Here is a 5,934-nt window from a genome sequence, read left to right as displayed (position 1 = left end):
CTGCACCATGCCTGCAAATCTGGCTTCTGCATCCCTTTGCATTGCTGGCACCTTGGTTCACTTTGGGAGAGCAGCACACCCCATGGCTGCACACAGACTGTGTAAAGGATGACAGAAAACTGGTGAGTGCAAGGTCTTTTGGGCAAGGGGTCTCCTCAGGGTCTGCAGTGTCTCTTGCTCCAGGTGAGCATCCTCAAAGGATGGACCCAAATCCCACACCTCCCTCAGATGTCTCCGGCACTTAAGGATGGAGCAGCTGGCTCTGCTTTCTGCTCCTTGGTGGATGATGACCACAAAGTTGGGAGAGCAAGCTTGTCTCCTGGCTGCTGCACCTGGAGCACTGGGAGCAGACAAGGGGCCCCAACCCGGGGGCCCAGCACCGCCGTACTCGGAGCAGCCCACACCACCGGAACGCCACAGCCACACGCCTTGCTCCCTCGTGCCAGCCCATGAGCAGCCGTCCAGCGCGGGAGTGCTAACGAGCTAACAAATGTCTCACAGGTTTTGATAATGAGCAGCACTCCGGAGCCAAAGCCCTGCTCCCTCTGCCCACACCTCTCGCTGACTCGGGCCCACGCGGGCGCTGTGGCACAGCCCCTGCCTGCGCGCTAGGACGGAGCGCATCCAGGCATAGCGCGCTCTGAAAACTCTCCCAACCTCTCAGACCGGGAAAAGCTTTTGGCCTCAGCTGCTAAGCAGCATGTTGTGCGTAGCAGGAGCCCAGGAGGACGACGGCTGTGGATGTTGCTCGACGGCAGGGCTGGCTCTCCCCCCGGCTGGCACACGGCGGCGGCGGCACAGATGTGCGAATGCAGATAGAGCCGGAGAGCAGAGGTGCCAGGAGGCTGGCGGCCGTGCCAGCGCTCATTGTGCTGCTGCGGAGGCAGCCCGGGCTGTGTTGCTGGTAATCAGCTGCAGCCTGCTCGGGGCAGCCACACTTGCTCTTCGCAGCGCAGTCCCAGCGGCTGCACGCAGCTCGGGCGGCTTTGTGTTTTTAATCTGCTTGTTGCCACATTCCTCTGTTTGGTCCTTCCCAGCTTCTGCTTCCCTGGCACGTGTGCACAGGCTCGTCAGGACTCATGATGTAGCACCAGGTATTTTCATCCATTCCTCTATCGCCGGAGCCTTTGTGTTCCAGGCACCCTGACTTTGCATGTACAGTGGCTCTCCCCAGTCAGCTGAAGCAGAAGGGGAAAGAGCTGGGGCTCCCCGAAGGATTCTTCTCGTGTCTGGAGCCCTCCTTGATATTTAGACACTCACCAGCAGATGCACAGGCAGTGCCCCAGAAGTCCTGGACAGGGAACAGCGTTTGCTGCACAGCAGAAAGGAGGCGGAATACATTTTGCCATTGCCCACGCTTACTTGGTCTGCTAAAATCAAGAGATTCATATTTAAACTCCTGAGTCTGTCAAGGATGAACAAATACGGCCCCACCAGCCTGGGGAGGTCGCCAAGCCGAGAAGCGCTTTGGGATGGCGGGCTGGGAATTCTGCGGCACCCGTTGGGGTTCCCCCTCACGCCCCGGGCTGGCAGCACAGGCTGGGGCGGAAGGAGGGCAGCCCGGCGGTGGGGAGCTCTGCCCCAGCTGCGGCCACTGCTGGGCCCCGCTGCTTGCAAAGGCCACGACCGTGGACCCCACAGCCTGGGCTGCTCAGTGGGAATGCGTCTTTTTTTAAGGTGATGCTTTGAGCTAGGGCAGGTGTCGCAGGAGGAGCGGGGCTGGTACCAGCCTCTGGGACAGGTTGGCTCCTATAGCTCCTATAGCTCCTGCAGCTCCTTTGTGAGCGGAACACAGACTGAACATGTTCATTCCATTTCTAAAAGTGTGAGAAAAAAATACCATCAGTACAGCTTCCAGTTCTGCTCTTTAAGTATCATATAATTTAGATTAACAGATATTTTGCAGATGCCACTGTACTTGACAAGATATAATTACTTTTAACAAGAAAAAGTTGTTTTTTTCAGCTGCTCTCTGAATGCAGGGCTGTTCCCAAACAGTGATCGTGCCGCGCATTGTGCCGGAGAGAGCAACTCTTGCAGCAGAGCTGTAGAGGCCCCTTTTCTATCTGCATGTAGTATTCATGCTAATATTTGTGACTCCCGAAGACGTCCTTGAAAAGGCTGCGCAATTCCTTTCAGGGGCAAAATCTCCGAGTGTTTCAAACCGGCGCTCTTCCCTTCGTTCCCGGTCCGCCACAGATGGGCTTTGCAGAAGGGCCACAATGGAAGACTGGCAGCCGCCCAAGCGGTGGCTGGGCAGAGCCTCCAGCTCCCTGGAAGGAACGACCCCCTCATCAATCTCCGCTGAAGACCGAGCAGAGAGGAGCGAAGGCAGAGGGAAGGCGGGGGTGGGGGGACACGAAGGTGCAAAAAGGGGGAGAAGCAGGATCGGCCGCCCCGCTGCCCGTCCCGCCGGGCCCTGCCCGCCCCGCGCGCTGCCGCCTGCCCCGGGCCACGCGTGCCCCCGCGCCGCGCGGGGCGGGCAGCGACCACCAGGTGGCGACGTCGGGGGCCGCCGCGTGGCCGGCGTGCCCCAAACGCCCCCGGGACCCCCAGATCCCCCCCGGGACCCAGACCCCCCTGGGACCCCCCCTGGCACCCCCAGACACCCCCCCGGGACCCCGACCTCCCCCCCGGGACCCCCAGATCCCCCCCCGGGACCCCGCCCCCCCCCCCGGGACCCCCCGATCCCCTCCCGGGACCCCCAGATCCCCCCCCCCGGGACCAAGACCCCCCTGGGACCCCCCCCCCGGGACCCCCAGACACCCTCCCGGGCCCCCCAACCCACCCCGGGACCCTCAGACCTCCCTTCTGCCCCCCGCCCCCCCATCCCCTCCAGACCCGCCCCGGGACCCCCAGACACCCCCCCAGGCCTCTCCCCGGCCCCCAGCGGCGTCCCAGCGCGCCGTTCAGGAAAGCCTCCCCGGCCCGGGAAGGGGCCGCCCCCCCGCCCCGGGCTCTGCGAGGAAATCTCAGCTCAGTTTGGCGACAATAGACGGTAAATGAAAATGTCCCAGTGGAAAAGATCAAGATCTCCCGTAAAACATAGCTGACTAAAAACTACATCCAAAGAAATTTGACGAAAAGCGTGTCCCGTTCAAAAAATGTCATTTGAAAATTGTGACCAGTCCTAAGGAAAACCCAGCTTGCAATTTGTTTATAATTTTACAAAGGTACCAGGGGAAGCCATCAAGTTGCCTGCTCTTTGCATCATTTCCAGGCTTTTTTTTGAGCAAACGGGGTATTTCTTCACAAGGACCATCAGAACAGCACGAGCAGTAACACATCCTACAGCCCCGCACATCCTCAGCCTGACAATACAGAAACGGCCAACTTTGAGGATTTCTCATGTTCTAGAGCTCATCTGCGTGATTGCTTAAAATATATTGCATTTAGATCTTTCTCCGTAACAAGCTGGGTGAGCAGATGAGAGGCAAAGGCAAAACCAGCCCTTCAAGGAGGGAGACCAAGCAAACCCGGGGATGATTCACAGCAGGGAGGGAGGGAAACGGGGGCCATCCCCGCGCCCAGGGAAGCTGCCATCAGCAGCAGATAGAGAAATACGGTGAAATACGACCGTACACTTATGGCTAATACCTGCACAGCTAAAAACTCCTCCATCACCAGTGCTTGAGCCACGTCCCAGTCAGTAACAACACCAAAATGGTATTTATGTTTATCCTGTGACTGATTAAATCTAACAGCAGCAAAGGAGGAAGAAGCAGGAGCACGCACACGTGCCTGCTGCCAGCACTGGGCCAGGGCCAGGCGGGTGGGGGGACACCCTGACCCCAGGTCCCCCCTGCTCTGCTCCGGCCACGCGGAGCTTCCCAAGCCGTCCTGTCCCCCCCAGTTCTGCCTGCCCACCTTCGCCGTCCCTGCAAATCCCTGCAGGAAGAAACTATTCCGCCTTCAATGCAAATAATGGCACAGAAGTTCTGATTAAATAACACTATGCCAGCCGGATCCTGGGCTGAATCACCCAGGACCTGCCCTGAAAGGATCAAAGCTCGCCATCCCACCCTCACCCAGCTGAGCAGTCAGGCAGCAGCGCAGAGGGCAGCAACATTTTTTTTTTTTTTTTTTAAGAGAGCAGTTTTCCATCAAGGAAAGCATTTTCATTGAAATGGAAATGCTCATGGGGATGTCAGTTTTGATGACACCTTTGATGGGAGAAAGATTAAACAATTTTTTTCCTTTTTATATTTGGTTGAGAATTTTGATTTGATAAGGTAAAATATTAAAAATAAATACATTCACTGCTCTTACTTAAATTACTTTTGCTTAAAATTGCATATAATATTAAATATTTAGCATTATAATATATAGCATGTTGTATTTGATAATATATTTTTATACATAATGAAACAATTTGATATTATCAAGAAGGCAGCTAGGATGCTTCTAAATTAAGGTTTTGGTTTTGGGTTTTTTCCTATTCTATGGTGAATATTTAAGTTTTGTTCTGATTCAAAAGGAAAATGCATTTTGAAGTGCCAGTATGTTCCATAGACCAGAAACACTGTTCTCTGACCATTTCAAATCCCAGGTTTTACTTTGGTTTTAGGGCTGATGCCGTTCCTGAGGCCACACCAGCCCCAGCCCCATGGGCAGCGGCATGTTCTCCCACGCCGGGGCTTGCTCCCGACCCCCCCTCGCTCCCCCTCATTTTAGCACACGCCAGACTAAGGAGTAATGTTATGCAGAATGATCTCAAACCATTGCTTATTAATAATCGTGTATTATGTGAGATGCACAGTATTGATTTAAACCCACGGGGCAGCTTTGGGAAGAGAAGGTTTAATTTATAGAAACACTGATGTCTGATAGCAATAAATAATTAGGGCGATTGCAAAAAAAGGGTTCATAGGGCACTGCCCTCCAACTCCAGCTGGCTGCTCTTGTCCTGCTAATAAATTGGTTAATAAAAGGAGAGGGAGAAAGCCTGGATTCTGGGGTTATAAAAACAAATGACATTTTTATGTTTAGTGGACAGGAAAGAAACGGGAAGGCAGAGAAGTCAGCCGGGTGCACCAGGAATCACTTTGTGGTTCGCAGTCTGAATTCCTTAATGACATTCTCATTAAAAGTTCTTGCTGCCAAATGCTGTTTGCTTTCGCCTTCAGAACTGTCTGCATTAATAATGAGTAACTCTGCTTGGAAGTTATTTACATAAAGTATTGTTCTCATGTCACTGTGCCGACAGCCGCGCCAGGCTAGGGGAGGGGGACAACACCCGGGGAGCCCGGCACTCGCAGCCAGCGTGGCGGCAACCGCAGCCATGCAAAAGGCAGCGCTAAATGCTTCAAACGTGCGATTCCTCTCCTGCTCGAGCCAGCAACGATCTGCGGACCATGCGGCTGGGCTGGAGAAGGATGAGCATGAGGGGGCTCTGAGCAGTGCGGTGGACTGACCCCACGTGAGCCCCAAGCCCCCAGCTGCCCACTTGCACCTGGCTCCCCAAGCAGGAGCTCTGGGCAGTGTCTGCCTCTTGCCCTGCACCGAGATTTATGGGTGTGAAACCTCGCAGAGGACCAGCAGAGGCAACTCCTACACCCTTGGGGATCCCAGCCAGGGAAGCAACGTGTTATTATCTAGAAGAAAATCATAAGACCCTTTTCATATGCAAACTGCTGATATTCCAGCAGCCTCTGCACTGAGACCGCAAGCTGAGCCGTGGGGGTCCCAGCATCACCCTGGGCTCACACCAGCTCTGTCCTCGCTTCCTGCCTCGCTCCCCGAGGCTCTGCTCACCTCCTGCCCACCGGCCATCCCTGGCCACGGTGCCCACCCCGCCACACACCGTCCCCAGCCGCTGCGGTGGCCCCATGTCAGCCCGAGCCCCGGCGTCCCCACTCCGTGTCTGGGCAGCACCTGGGGCAATGGTGCTCCAACCCCCAGCCAAGCAGAGAGCAGCCGCCAGACTTTGCGCTC

Source organism: Aquila chrysaetos, chromosome 24 (assembly GCF_900496995.4).
Source record: "Aquila chrysaetos chrysaetos chromosome 24, bAquChr1.4, whole genome shotgun sequence".
Classification (NCBI taxonomy): Eukaryota; Metazoa; Chordata; class Aves; order Accipitriformes; family Accipitridae; genus Aquila; species Aquila chrysaetos.
Note: the sequence above shows the minus strand (reverse complement) of the source record.